Source organism: Pithys albifrons, chromosome 9, assembly GCF_047495875.1.
Source record: "Pithys albifrons albifrons isolate INPA30051 chromosome 9, PitAlb_v1, whole genome shotgun sequence".
Lineage (NCBI taxonomy): Eukaryota > Metazoa > Chordata > Aves > Passeriformes > Thamnophilidae > Pithys > Pithys albifrons.
The window spans coordinates 27,416,534-27,432,558 of record NC_092466.1 but is presented as its reverse complement, the minus strand read 5'-3'; the positions used below and the strand labels follow the sequence as shown (position 1 = coordinate 27,432,558).

General features: G+C 35.8%; 1 protein-coding gene and 1 long non-coding RNA gene across 2 annotated transcripts in view; one reads left to right on the top strand and one right to left on the bottom strand.

Annotated features, from left to right (window-relative positions):
* The window catches only part of NRG3 (neuregulin 3), a 345,753-nt gene that overhangs the window by 180,615 nt on the left and 149,113 nt on the right, over positions 1–16,025 (bottom strand). The gene's annotated exons all lie outside the window — the stretch shown is intronic.
* LOC139675742 (uncharacterized) overlaps positions 2,549–16,025 on the top strand; it is a 38,656-nt gene continuing 25,179 nt past the window's right edge. Inside the window, exon 1 of the long non-coding RNA XR_011698533.1 lies at positions 2,549–2,662. This is a non-coding gene — a long non-coding RNA (uncharacterized lncRNA). The remainder of the gene's footprint in view (positions 2,663–16,025) is intronic.

Below are 16,025 nucleotides of genomic sequence, written 5' to 3'. Positions count from 1 at the left end.
AAAAGGCCTGAACTAATAAGGGGAATTCATTCAATCTAAAAGCAGGAAGGGAAAGAAATACATTAATTACAAGAGCAATTTTGGAACAAGGTATCTTTACAGCTCACCGGTTAGAGGCTTTAGTGGCCCTAGATAATCTTTAACCCTCAAAACTATGCAAGAATAAAATATAACTAAACTTTCAAGTGCAAATATACCCTATTCTGCTCGTTCCTGGTGTGTTTGTAGAACTCCTATGCAGCCTAGAGCTCAAAATATTTTATATTTGTGGTAGCAGATGGGCTCTATTTCTTGGTAAGTTTGGTTTGGAAGAAAGCCAAAAAGTCTAAACTTGGAACATTACAACACATACCTTTAAATGTAAAAATGTAAGATGACCTTTTATGTGACATGTCTGCATAATACACTGTCAAGTTGCCAGTTAAAAATGTGCAGAATACAGGGAATATGTTAAAAAGTATAAGCAGATTGAAGATACACCTTTTTTTTCTTAATACTTATACAGATGCAGGAATTAATTTTGAGATAAAGTGTCCACAGTAAGAGCTAACTTTCTGAAGCATAAAACTTTGGTAAAAATCCACTTAGAGCTATTATACTGATACTGATTTATGACAATTAAAATTGTGGCCAAAAATGCATGAGTTTTGCAAAACATGGATTTTTGTTTTAAATCAAAAGGCAAAGTAATACTGCAGATGCATATAAATGATGTAAGCAAACATGCTTGTTGGAACTGCAAATAAAACATTACCTAACTAGACCTCCAAAATGAGGAAATTAACTGTGCTGTATGTAAAAGAACATTATCTGCAGCTCCTACTTTTTCCATGTGGCATGAGGACAGCTTTCTGGCTGTAGAGTTGTCAGAAATTTCAGTACTTCCCATATGACTGAAAAACTACAACTAAATTAATTCCTCAAGACACTGTGGAGAACACATACAGTCTGTAGAAGAGAGTGGCAAAACAGTGGCTGTTAAACTCTACAAAATTCTGGAGTTTCTGGAACCACCCTACCCAGTGGAGAAGTTAGTGGAGCTGTCTATCACATCGTGCTTGCCTGTGGTATAATTCTGTCCTCTCTGTAACCAAAAGTTACATGGATCTCTACAACAAATCAAACTTCTTGTTATTCATAGCATAAAATAAAAATCTCCACCATGACTAGGGACGCTAAAGCTACAAGAAACAAATGCCCCAAGGCAAGCAAGTCACAGCTGATTTATTTTTTACCAGCACAGAACGAGCAATAGTGCCTAGAATGAATTCAATGGTCCATCAGAGATGCTGGTTCCAGCAGAGGAATGTGCTCACCCCCACAGCCTGACCAGCTACCTATGAAACACTCTGAATTTAACCATAATCACAAAGCCCGAGTTTAATCCATTAAAAAATGCAAGGCTGCAGCACAACAGTGGCAGTATTCTTGCCACATGATTCATCAGACAAATAAATTGAGTCGCCTTTGGTAATGAAAAGTATATCAGTAAATTGTAACTTTTACTTCACATTTATTGCTTAACTTATCTTTTTTCTTGAAGCAAAAGTGTTTTAGTTTTGAGTTAGTGCAGCAGAATTCTAACAGGGTACTTTTGACTTTAGGAACCTGAGTCAGGCAATCCTCACTCATAACTGTATTTAGACTTGAGTAACAATGTGACCATGTGAGCCACTGTCCCTCAGAAACAACCAGAAGTCACAGCGTGCTACAGCTCATGCTTCTAATGTAACTGTGCAATTCTCTTCATCCAGTTCTCCAAGTCATCTAACTTGGCTAATTCACCCTCAGCAATTTCAAGCTAGCTTGGCTGATTTTGAACTGATAGGATTTTTCACACAATGCTCCACATAATCTTGATAACCACAACCTCCGAACAAGGAGGTTTTTCACTTCAGATGTTTAAAAAAAAATGTATAATCAAGCCCTATGTAACTAAGAAGAAAACCTGTGCTCTCATTCATATCTTAAAGATCACCACACTTTGCTCTCTTTCATGCCTGTATTTTTCATTTTAATATGCACCCAGCTTTTAGGTTATAGGTACTACCAGCAGCACAGCTGCCGAAAATTCTCCCACTTCTTCCAGAGGCTCTTATGGCTCAATTGCAAATATGAGAACAACTTGATATCATCTGTTACCTCCATTTTTTTCAAGCTTGACTTGTCAGGCTGAAAAGGTCTGGGAAAAAAAAGCAGTAAGGTTGTAGTTCTTCTAAAGACCTGAAAACAGACAGGGAGATGGAGTTTAACCCACAGACATTCACTGAACCGTAATGCGGAGCAATGACTAACCAGTAGTTCAGACTCCATGAGCTCATAACCCGAGGTGATAGTAAACTCTCTGACAGTGGCACTTAAACACAAAGTACAGAAGGGAAGACAGTTTGCTCCCTTTGACCTGAATGATATGCAAGCACTGAAACAAACTAATTATTTGAAATATGTCAGTAAAGGAAACCTCACAGTCAAATCACAGTTACAAAATCTCAGAGCAAAGGTCGTGCTGCTCGGATGAAGCTCTGCAAGGCAATAGGAAGACAACAGCCTCAGTGTCACTGCTGAATCCATTTATGGCTTTTCAGCCATCTAAGATCAGTAATTCAAACTACACGCAAGAGATACCAGCCAGTGAAAGTCATGCAGAGCTGCATCAGATGAGGTGAGTGCAGGCTCAGTGCTATTAATGAAGCTGGGTGTTGATACCTCCCTTAAGCAAGCAGAAGAAATCAATATAACTGAATTCAGTAGCTATTTTTGTGCTGTCAGCAAGGAATCTGCTTGTGCTAGGGTCTTTCACATGGGGGATTACTAGAATTAAACCAGAAACCTCTTGTTCATGAGATAAGTGGACAAGTGTTGAAATTATAAGAGAAACCTCAAGGTTGAGATCTAATAGCATGTCTAGAAGGAGCCCTTATCTTTTATACTGTAAAGTGAGTCTAAATTAAAATGTGATTTTATAGTTCAGGCTGCTCAAATCAAGCACTAAAGAAAATTGATTTCTCCTCCTAATTGCAGTAATTCAGATCAACGCCAGGGGAGAAAATTCCAAACATTCAGCCTACTACTGAATAAAGCACCATGGGCCTGGAGCACTGAAATGCAGTGCCTGACTTGGTTCACACCTCAGCCTCTGGTGAAAGGGTGGATTCTTGCAGAGGATATTCTCCTGACCCTTCACATTGCTTGTACGTGGCTGAAAATACAAGGCACCTAACCTGTTATTTCTTCTCCAGAATTGTTTATGTGCTCTGAAAGAGAGGCAGGCACTTACGCAGCAGAGGCAAATTACCAGGCAGCAACAGATACAATAGTGCACAGACACACAACAAACTGGCACGCAGCCTGGAACCCTACAGAGAAAATAATAGTTTTGGGCCGAAAAGCCTCAGAAGACCCTATCAGAGTTTTGCACCAAAGAATGGAAACAGAAAACTAACTGTTCTGTAGACTTGACCTTGCCAGAGGAAGCTGGCTTGTAGGTTATAAATTACACATTTATAGAAATTTATTACAATTTGCCCGCAAAATAATGAATGTAAATTCTTTAACCCTTCTGCTTTTCCAAATAACAGTTTCAAGCTCAGCCCTTGTAAACTACATAATTTGTTTCTCTTACATAGTATGTATCACACAGGCTGGAAGATGGCACAGAGGTGTTAGAGGGATTAAAGAAAGCCTCTGATCTTCAAACACAGCTCTGGGCCACCACAGGGGCAATGTATTAGTTATGTTAGTAAGGGAACACAGGGGTGTTCTGATAAAATGCCATATACATCAGCTAAGCTGCCACTACAGAAATACGCGTGATGCACGTGCTGGTTTACACAAGAGGAAACCTCTCCAGGATGGATTTTTTCATATGCATCACTGTTTCCAGCTTCAGACACATTGGGAAACTATTACTTTTTCCATAAATGAAGAAACACAAACAAAACCCACATGTGCAATACATACCATTGAAACGATGATTTGTTGCTTAATGCAGATGCATCTACTGCTGACCTAACAGGACAGTCACATCCTAACCACCAGAAACATGAGTATTTGCCTTCAATGGACTAGAAAGCTGTTTTTCCAGAAAGTTAAGAAAAAAATAAACATGAAATAAGCATAGGCTCACATACAAACTTTTTTTGCAGAACATACATATTAGTTGTGTTTTACACAGGAAGGCAAAAAATCAGAACTAATTTCAGAAGTAGATTTGATTGACTTAAAACTTTAGGAAAACACCCAAATGATGTCTTCTCTTCAAAACTCACACATTTGACTTCTTTCAATAGTACATCCAACCAAGAACTTTTTGTGCAATATCAAGAGTTATCAGCATTCAGATACAGGTTCACAACCGACATCAGAAGTTCATTTCCAATGGGCATTTTATATAAGGTAAAACAAAGAAAAAAGTAGAGAAATCTTTCCTGTGAAAATCCTCACTATTGTGTGCAGTGGCAACATACCCCGTTATAAAACATAGCATGATCAACAAAACAGCACTTTTAGAAAAAGAAGAAGAAAGCCCTGCCACTGAACCAGACAAAAACTGAGAAAGGAAAAAAGATTTTTAAGAAACACGGAGTATTTTTCACATTAAAAGGCCTCACTCCCTGATTATCTCATACACTGCAATGTCTAATTGAATTAACAAAAGCCAGTTCTGGGCAGAAAGAAAACATTTTACTGTAAATAAAACTCCTGACAGAGATTTTTAAAGATTCTTGCTAAACACAGAGTAGAAAGAAGACAGTGATGAGATTAGGATCATTAAAACTGCCAGAGTGACATTTCAAACCAAGGCATGAAAAGGCTGAGACCATACAAAGCACTCGACATTAAGCATTCCTCCACACCTGACCTTTAGCCAAATGGGAGAGATGTGAAAATAGCTAGGCCTGCTACATACACCTCATTCAATACACCCAAACCATGTGTGATAGAACTGAGCACCAAGGCAGAAATTTGGTGTTAATGTCTCTTTGTTCTTTCTAAAAAGACTAGATAGGATGAGGTAATCATTATGTCAGATAATCATTCCCATCCTTCCATCTTTTCATTGGATGTTATGTGTAATACTGATTTTTATATAAATATTCAGCTGCTCTGGACACTTTCTGCACATGAGTGGGAATACATACTTGCATTTGTGGACTTGGAGGAAATCAAACTTTTGCCGGATATGATCAAAGTAGATTTATAATCCTACCCATTTCTTTCAAATAATAAAAAATGGTAAAAAAAAAAGAAAACCAAACTAAAGCCAGGCAACAAAACCAAATCAAACCAAAAAAAGCTTCAGTAAAGTGGGAATGGGTTACAGACCCGCAACTCTCTTCAACTCTTGACTCTTTTACTTTTTCTGATATTTCCTTCATCACTCATGTAAAGGAAATTAATGAATTATAATCCTATCAAGTAATAAAAGTGCTATGGTCTCTTCAATACCTTATCCAGAAAGGATTACGTTAGACATCATTAATAAATACCCTTTTTTATAAAGCAATGCATTTAATGTAAACCCAGCATGGGTAGGCAGCTGTAGAGAACTCTCAAAAAATGCCCCTTTCCATGTAAACAGGAGCAGGGGGTTGGACTCTGCCTGCCTTTAAGAACAAACTCTCCAATGCTCTGAGTAAAATGACTCTGGGAAGGTGTCAGATTGAATCACGTAAGGAACTGTACAACTACCTCTAAAGCACATGGTATTTTCAGTGATATAACTAACACAAGCCACGAATAGTTACTTACATAAATACAAAAATTATTTGCATTTTCCATTTTTCTTGAATACATACTCTGTAAACATCACACAGTCTTATACATCATACTGAGACATCTTGGATAGTTTAATAATTTTTGGCTTATAGAATTGAAATTTTAAAAATTCATTTTAGATTATAAAGAGTTTGAACACAAACTCTAATGAATGATGTTCTCAAATTTACTAGTACTTCTTTCCGTTTCCTTTCTTGAAAGCCCAGTACTATTTTACAAAGAAAGAGTAATAGTAAGAGGTTAAATTAGCAATAAAGATTAGATTTCTTTAGGACCTAGAGCAGGAAATAAAAGCTAGGAGTCCAATGTGCTCATCAGTAGTCAATATGTCTCACTGCTTAAAGAATAACATGGGGGAAAAATACCCAAAGTAAATGTAACTTATTTTGCCTCAAATTAGATACACATACCGTATTTTTTGGAAAAAAAAAGGAAATAGAAAAAATAATTGTTTCCTTTCAACAAACTAAACAGTATTACCCCTTCATGAAACTATCCCACTTGTACCCTCTCTCTCCACAAATATTTTGCACATAGACCAAACTCTATTATGTGTCAGAAATAACAGCTGCATACAATGTCAAAGCTTTGATCCTATAGTTTTCTTTCACTTCATACTATACACAGTTATGACTATGAAATGCACATGTACACTCAGAAAACTACACTATGTAAGTAGTTTTATATCTTACATCAAATAATAACTGAACATAAAAATACCACATTAATAGAGGATTTAAAATTTTTAGGTTTAAAGGGGCACTTGTTCCATTTAAAAATACTGCTGTATTTTACACTGCTACTCCTATTACGAGCACAAGGAGAGACCTCATTCTCATGCAGGCATCTCATTCCTTATGCTCACTTGCCTGTTTTCCTGAAGAAAAATTACTATCTTTTATTTGCCCATGAGAATATGTAACCATCTTAGTACCTTATATGGAAAACTGGTGAACAAGAGTCTCCTCCCACTCCATTTTTAAGTGTTAGTTTTGAATTAGGCAAATATACATTTATTAGTACAATTCTGTCCCTTTTTGCTATTAAAAATAGTTTATCATAACCAAAAGCTTGTCTAAACATCTTTTGATCTAAAAGTTATAGACTAAATAAGTAATAGCTAAAATCAGTGTAGAAGTTCTGCATCTACCTTACTAATTGCCAAAGACCTGGATTAGAGATTGAGAATGGAGTGAACAAAACCAGTGTTATCCTCTCAGACCTATTGGCCTTAAAGTCAAATTACCTGATGTATATCTAAAGAAGCAACATTGATACCAATCTGACTGTTATAAGACTTATTTATGTTTCCTTGGATGACTGAGGTGCAGCTGTTAGGTAAATAGAATTGGGATGCATTAAAGCAGTACGAGTTTGGAATCAGTAACTGAAATTAAATAAAAAAAGAATTTATACAGAAGAATTAATTAATTTTACAAACAAAACCAAAAATAGTAGAAAACCTCTCCCTTTAAATCACCGTCCCCCCAAATTCCCAGATCTCCTTAGGCAAAGGGAGAGCTTATTTGCCTGCAGAAGAAAGGGCAGAACAAAGTGTACAAATTCCCCAGGAATCACAGGCAGCCCAGAAAAACTACTGTCAAGGAAAAGCAGTACACTGGTTTTGACACTTGGTAACACAACCTGTGTACCTCTACTTTTTACAACAAATGACTTTCCCAGCCTCTAGAGTTATGCCATAGGATAAAAACAGGGTCAGGCCTATTTGCATAGCAGTCTTTCTTTCCCAGACTAGAAACCTGTTAAGTGATTCTTCTGCAACTCCAGAAAGCAGAAATGGTTCTGCTACATGGAACCTTATCTTCAGTTGTTTTTAGGGGAACACAACAGCATGCACTGGCCCCAAGTGCAGAGAACTTGGGAACACACATGCAGAGAGATACTAATATTTATGGCCTGAAAAGCAGCTATTGTCATTTGAACTTCTTTATGAGAACAATAAACATTTTTTTGAAACCTCTAGCTGACAGAGGAAGTTTCACTATTTTCATATAGAAGCATCAAGACTCCACCATTTTTCATTTTTTTGGGGGTGTTAAGGAAGAGCAAAGAATTAATGATACAACCTGGAGAGATTTCACTAATGTATTTTGACTAGTATTCACATTACGTGTCAATGCTGTGTCAATTGTTAAGATGAGATCTGAGAGATAAAACCCCCAAAAGGAAGTCAATATCTATCCATGAAATATATTCATGCCCAGCCTCCAATATCTTGACTAAATTGATATGCAGTTTCTACCTTCATCTCTTTTTGCTTTTTTAAAGACAAGCATGGAGTTCATCCTTTTCTAAAGTTCAGTATATCCATGAGTTAACAAAGATAATTCTCACTGGAACTGAGATTTTATTAGCAGCTGTTTAAGTACTTACTCAACCATCTGAATACATTTAACTTACTGAAGTGTTCACTAACTGGAGATTGGATTTTTGTCTCTCAGTCCCTCTGTTAATTGTAGACGATCACTGCAGTTATGAAGATTAATGAAAAAAGGGGGTTAGAAACTTCTTGGCATCACATGCACATGGTTGTGTATTACAGGCACACTGCTAATACCAGTCCAGAAAGAAGATGGAATACTTTTCAAACAGATATGAAAAATTGGGGAAAAACATCAGAAACCTGAAAACTATTTCCATGCATATAAATAAAGCAAAATGCAACTACTATGTACCATGATTTCTGTAGTATATTGCTGGTATTTTTTTAGGTATAAATACCAAAAGTTACACAGATGGAAAACTAAAAGGACACTGAACGCAATAGGAAAGGATTTAATTTTCATTATTTCAACTTCAGTTACTAAAAAGTCTCTTTCACATATAGTCAAAATTCTATTTCTTTTAAAACATAGATCTTATCACAACTAGACCTAAGCTACATTGCAAATACAGAAGAATACATTTGGTGTGGATATTGGTAGCAACTTCTTAAAAGACACTAGAAAAGTAAACATAAAATTAGTAATATAAAAAAGAATGTACTCATCAGGGGGTTTTGCAAACCCCAACCCCTCTCTAAAATTTCCATTTTGTTTCATCAGTTAATTATCTGGTCTTTATTTTCATAACTAACACATTTAGGAAACAGGAAGGAAAACAGGAAGAATTCTAATATTAACTAAATGGTAAGTAGGTTTACCCCATAGTGTATATCTGGCAATATCACCTCACAATAATAACATAAGAGATGTATTCTGCTATGCAAATATACAGTTTTCAAAAATGAATATATGGAGTCATCTCAAGCACTTTTTTCCTGACAAAAGAAACAGGTAACCTACAACCACATGATCTGATATGGTAGAATTCCAGGATATGAAGCCACTTACATCTTTGCCTTTCTGCTTCAAGTGTTCTTATGAAGTCAGGACAAGATACACTGTACCATTCACTGAGTTTATGAGTGATTTGTTTTATTTTTATTTATTTATTATTGTGTGTCAGAAGAGAAACTATGCTAACTCCTCAGTTGGATAGAATTGCTCCAAAAATCAGATAAATGGATATAACTTACATTGCATTCTGCTTTCATTCAAATCAGACATTCAACAAGAAATTCGTATAGATGAGCTACTTTATAGTAAATAAACAATCATACAATACAAAACTCACTAAGAGATTTCACAAAACCCCCTTTACCAAAACAATTTCACTAAGTCACCCTTGTCGTGCCAATGACCATCATAACTTAATAGGTTATGGAAACAACCAGTGCTGAATACTCATAAAACCATGGCCCACAATAAAATTCTGTGTGCTATGCTATTCCCCTCTTGAGTACCTTTTGGGCAGCCCCTTTCTGATCCCTGTTAGCGCTATTACCGGGTGCTTCTTTCAAATGCTGATCAGACTTTTAAACTTGAAAACAAAAAAAAAGGATGTTCAATGCCATCCTGCAAATTCTAAATCCAGCTGTCAAAAAGATTTGTAAAGTGATAAACCATGAAGAAATTTTCTTTGTTCTGGGAGCAGATATTCCCAATCAGGAGCAGGTAAGTACCAATTAATACAGAACAAATATGGCCAGTATCGGTCTTGAAAATATCTGTGAGAGTTTTATGGATCTCTGTTGTATTCTCTTTTGTCCTGCAATAAAGATCTGTGTGCAGGTCATGTTTTACTGCTTCAGGGATATCTGTTTCTGTATTGATTGAAAATTAAAATGGTAATTTATGTCCCATGCTTCCATACTGGACCACCACAATGTTTTATTTTATTGATTTCCTGGCAGTTCTTTGCATACATTTAACAGCTTATGTGAATCCCTGACAGCAAGGTCATTTCAAACAAGCCATTCCCTGCTCTGTTCCCTTCAGCTCCCCACAACACCAAATCGTTAGCTTCTAATTAAATTTTGTACATTTGGGGCTTTTTTAATCTATAAAAGGTTCTTAAATATTAAGTCAAAATTTCTCTTTGTCCTCTGGTGTGTGCTCTGCTTCCCTCATATACCCAAGCCCAGCAAAGCTTTTCTTTAAAGGATTTCCCTATTGACTGAGTGATATTTTTTCCCTTCTAAGCTTTTAGCTGCTGTTAACCTTGTATGTCAGACCTACAATTTGTTACAATTAGGCTGACAAACTTTCAGCTTTTAAATGTGGCCTCAGAGCTAATTTCTTTCATATTATATAAGCTTAATTACCTGCCTTGCTAATTCTGTTAAAAAAATCCAAACCTGAAAATATTGAACCTGGCATGAAAAATATTCCAAAAGTGCACTTTGATAGCCTAATAATTGATAAGGCTTTGATTCTTCTGAGCATGTACTGATTTTGGACTGAAAGGACCAAGATTAAATGATTATCTTTTCAATAGCACAGAGGGTGCTTGCAGGACCCACCCTTGGCAAGTGTTTGCCTAAAATGGATCATGTCAAAGGAGGCTTCTCTGAGCCCCGTGTTTATAAAGCAGCTGGGTTACACACACATGTGCATGCACACAGAAATCACACTTCATCTTTCACAGTATCTCTTTCACCACTTTTCCTACTGTTAAGAAAAATACCAAACTATTAACACATTTGGGACATTCAAATGAAAAACGAAACAGGTGCAAAAGCTAATCTCATATTCTCTTCATGTTATGATATTCAGTAATTACATTTTGCCATTTCACTATAGTGTTCAGAGTTTGAAATTTAGGAATTACTTTTCACATAAGGAACTCTAGCAGAGAAAGTGTCATAAAAAAGAAGAATTGGATCACTTTGGGATGGTTACAGAACTATTGGAATTTTCTTCTACATATGACAGCTTGTTGCTGCTCCACATATGTCCTCCAGAAAAGGAAAATGCTCTTACATGCAATATATTGCAATACATTATTTTATTATATGTATAGTCTTATTCCACACATAACCAGCATAACTACATATACCATACTCAATTGCCGTAAACTTGTAAAGTTAACATCTTAAAAGAGCTCTGCTGATTTCTACCAACTGCTGGACATTTCAGTAGACACAGTGAAGGCACAGATACACCAAGAAAGCACTTACACCAGATGTAATGAATGTTCAGTAGATGGGGATTATAACCTCTTTTAGAAACTGCCTACAGACAATAAACAACTTGAAGCATTAAAAGTTGGTCTAAGAACAAGGCTACATTCAGCATCCACAATAAGGGAATTAAAAGACAAAACAGAATCCCAATCCCTCCTCCAAGAAAGGCTGAATTTCCATTGTTAACAGCTATCAGAATATAACCGGAAAAAGCTGTATGCCAGTTACAGAGACCTAGAGGTGGCAATATATGTGGAATAAGTTTACACAGGGAAGATTTTTTCATTGGCCATTTATTTTTTATCTATTTCATATTACATTTTAAAAAATACTAATATTTAACTATATTTTAAATAATTAATGTTTTCACACACAGTATTCTTATCTGATATTCTCCACTTTGCACTTTCAGTCACTGGATTTAATGAATTTGGCCAGTATTTATGGGTTATAGTTCTAATTGTCATTTACAACAAATGTGTTACTGCTGAGATGACATCTAACTTTGCACACTGATGTGGAATTGTGAGCTTGCTTAAAAATTGAGGACAGTACTTTGAGATCCTTTGCAGATATATATCTAATTCACAAAATCACATGTATCCTAAATGATAAGAGAAATAGGTGACAAGAATTGATAGGTTTACTAATTCATTATGATTTATCATGGGGATTATAAGGAGCTATTATATTGGCTTAATTACAATTCAACCCAAAAAACCCATTTGCAAGTAATGAATAGTTGCAATAATAATTAAATGTTGACAATGTTGATAACAGCAGAAAACAAGTATTTCATAACTATTAGTTTGCACTGGTTTATGTACCTGATTTTATAAGGGACACCAAGATTCAGTAGATAGAACTACTCATAATAGCTAAGGAAAGTTATTAAACATGACTACGGAATTCCACCTTCATTACTGCATCATGATACCATATGTACGGTAAAACACACCCAAACATACTGATAATTTGCCCATGGGGGGTTTAAAATTATATACCACCATCCTGGTGCTTAAGCTGAAGCAAGTGTTCATACAGTCAGGATAGAAATCTAAGCGGAACTAAATGGAATATAAGTTTGGTGATATTCTCAGTATTACTGACCTGTGACTAATCATTCACTGATCAACGGAGCCATTTATAATGGATCAACCTCAACTATTAAAAAACCTCCAAAAGGCAACAACAACAAAAAAAAAAACACCAAAAAACCTGAAAAAACCCTCTACAACCTTGAAATAGTCTGTAAAGTAAACCATTTCCCTGTCTTCATTTGTTTGCTTTTAAGACTAGATCCTGAAAGAGACAAGTGCATAAGCAGAAAATTGATTTGGTGTTTGTTTATATGCATAAGGTATGCTTTTTAAGCTTGATCATATCTAAGACATGGAAATGGCAATCAAAAAGGATTAAATTCCAGTAGGAGCTAAAGGAAGATAAATGAAATTATGTATAAAATCTAAAGTCAGGAGACAATGCAGTCTTCAGTCTTGAAGATCTACATCTGACCTTGCAAGGTAGACAGATTGGTTTATAATACCATGAAAAGCAAACTAACAGATAAAAGAACAGATTAAAAGAAAAACTCCCAAAATATTAGTGTCTGAGATAAGACTGTAGGTAAAATTTCACTGAGTGATAGATATACAGATAAGACTTTTCATTGCATTAAAAGCCACTTATTATTTATTTAGCTACTGCTTTGATTCAATAGTATCTAAGACACTGATCAGTCTCAGATTAATGTAGCATCAGAGAAAACAAAAATCATTGCAGCAATCCGCAGCGCAGCATCACATCCCACCCCATTTGACAACAGACACCTGACAGCTCCCCCATCAGACTTGCACATGCATGAGTCCTTATTAATCAGCAAGGAGTTAATCTCAAAGACTTGCTTGGTAATGATTTCTCAGGTCAAACTACAGACAATCAGCTTGGCTATCAAGAAGTACAGGGGCAACTCCACCTAGTTTCATCCATCAGACAAAACTGTAATGCATAATCAATTTCCAGTGCAGTAGCATTGATATATAAGCCCATTTTACAGAGTCACTGGAGCTGTGTGTTCGAGAGGTAATGATAGAAAATAATCCATTTTATTAGGAAGGTGTTTTAGCATAAAGGTATTCTAAGCACACAGAGAAACCAAGGGTGGGTTGAAGGTACATGGAAGACTCTGACTGTGACACTATTTTCTTGATCTACAAATCCCATGAGATCAAGATATCTCCACAGCAAGTGCAAACTTCTACCAGAAGGGAGTCAAAGTCCCAGAATTACTGCAGTTTAGAGACCAAGACAGGCAAAAAGGCAGAGCAAGTATTCCAAATGACCTTTGACTCTTGATTCAAAAACAGGACAGACAAAATGGATAAATGTCATCTAGTCAATAAACATTACAGGTTAAGAGCTGTGGCCTGTTTTAGGAGTAGATGACTACTCCTGGAAAGTTCAGGATTAAGTTACTCCTAAAAAAAAAGGAGCCAAAACAATGACATTTAATGCATATCACAGATTCTTCTAACAGATATCCCAGGAACATACCTTTGGATTTTGACAAAAGAGCAAGAGTTCTCCATCACAATGAAACATAGAACAGTGTTAAAACTTCAACAAACTCCTTGTAAGAAAATGGATGTGTTTTAATTTTTCCACTTACACACCTTTTCAGAAAAAATAAAAAATTAACTACCTAATTATTATAAAGGATAACACAGAGTTCCTATTAGCTACACACAAACTGCCTTATCATTTTAGGATTCATAATTGTAAATTTTTCATATGACTATTAGACCTCCCTGTTATTACAGCTGAGTAAAAAATTGAAGAAGAATAGAGCTTCCATAGCGGACCTTATGGATGATTATAATAAAGATATTAATTGACACTCCTGTGTAGCAGAAATGTAATGAAAACTAACACCTATGCTGTAAGGATGAAGCTAAAAAATCCATCAGTCTCCTTATTTCCCACAAAACACTAACAGAGCATTAAAGACACTTGCACAAGTCTACATGTGTCACTAATTAATACAAATCCTACTACTGTAAATTATAAGGCAATCTTCTGACTGAGGATCCATTCAAGTAAGTTTTTTTACTAGCTCTATAGCTTGCACAATACTTAGTTTATAACATGCCACCTTTTAAATTTTATTTACAAAGCGGAAAAAAGTCGACCTTTATTTTTCAAGCATTACTTGCCTGTTTTCTGAAATGTCAACACATTAAGTTAGTGAGAACAACTGATGGGTACTACATCTTGCTGGGTTTTACTTCAGGGAAGAGCTGAATTTCAATGCAAGCAATACTGGAAAAGCTTATCTGGAATCTTGCTCACTTACAGACACTGAGCTTTTTTCCTTCCTAGTCTGCAAACATTTTCAAGTAGTAAAAGAGATTTTAGTTTTTCTTTTCTACTATGCAGTTATGTAACTCTGATCCTTTTGTGAACAATGATTCATTAAGCATGAATCCTTGTTTCCTTCCAAATGATGTAAGCTCATACTGTCATGTAATGTTGCATATCTCTCTCCCCCTAAAAATTCTGTTCCAGGGTTAGCATGGTAACACTTTTAAGGTTACACACTCCCTAAGCAAAAGTAAATTATAGCAGTAACAGGAGACAATTTTAGAGAACACCCTTTTACCATCCCACTTGATCAGTCAGTTTTATCCATTCCTACTTTCTCCTACAATGCCTTTGAACTACTGAATCATTTCTGTAACTATACACAGAGCAACAAGTTTGGAAGGAATTTGTCATTCTAGAAAGCAGACAAAAGGTGTTGTTCAGAAAAGCAAACAAAAGATACTTAGATAAAGAAACAATCCCTCAAAGCTTCCAGAAGAAAATGAAAAGTTCTCTAACTTCTGTTAACATCATCACTAAAAATCTTTCTATTTAAGAGCCCCAAGTGTCATGTGTAATTGGAAGCTTATTTGTGAGCATTATATTATGTTTAAAATTTAGATCCTGTATATATAATTTACTTCCCTGCTAAGTAATAATGACTTTTCCAGTTTGTTACTACTGCAAAAGTCTGTCACCTGCTACTTATCGTGGCATAGCTCAAACCGATGCTGTTCATACATGTTGTCATCATTTATTATAGTTATTTTTTCTCAATTATTGGCTTAACAATTATTTTTTCAGAATGCTTTACCATTTTTCACATGCAGAGAAAAGATCGGCAGCTAATCTCCAGCAAAATGGCAAATTACAATTACACAATTTCAACTTGCTGCAAAAAGAAATCCAGTGATTTATTATGGATTTGAAGTTTACTATTTACTAGACAATTTTAATTTTCCTCCCATTATGTACTATTGCTGTTCTAGCATGGAGTCAGAAGGCCTTGATCAGGACTCCTGAAATCAGCCAAATAGTGCACAAAATTTGCATCCCAGCTCCAGCCTCCTGAACTGTGCAGGCTCTGCACTTGCAGGGAGGGAACTGCAGCATTTGCAGGTCCCTACCAGGAGAATAAATAAAGCATTAAGAAACACAGACTTGCAGATATGCAGAAAACGACATACAGCAACAACCTGAGAAGGTCAGGACAAATTTCCTTTCAGATCTAACATCAGAAGAAGACAACAATTAAAAACACAATAATCTGTGCAGAGATACTGAATTTTCTACTTGCATTTATTTCAAAGGAAAGACAATGGTAAATGCTATAACACAGAAAGCCCAATTTTTTTGTTTG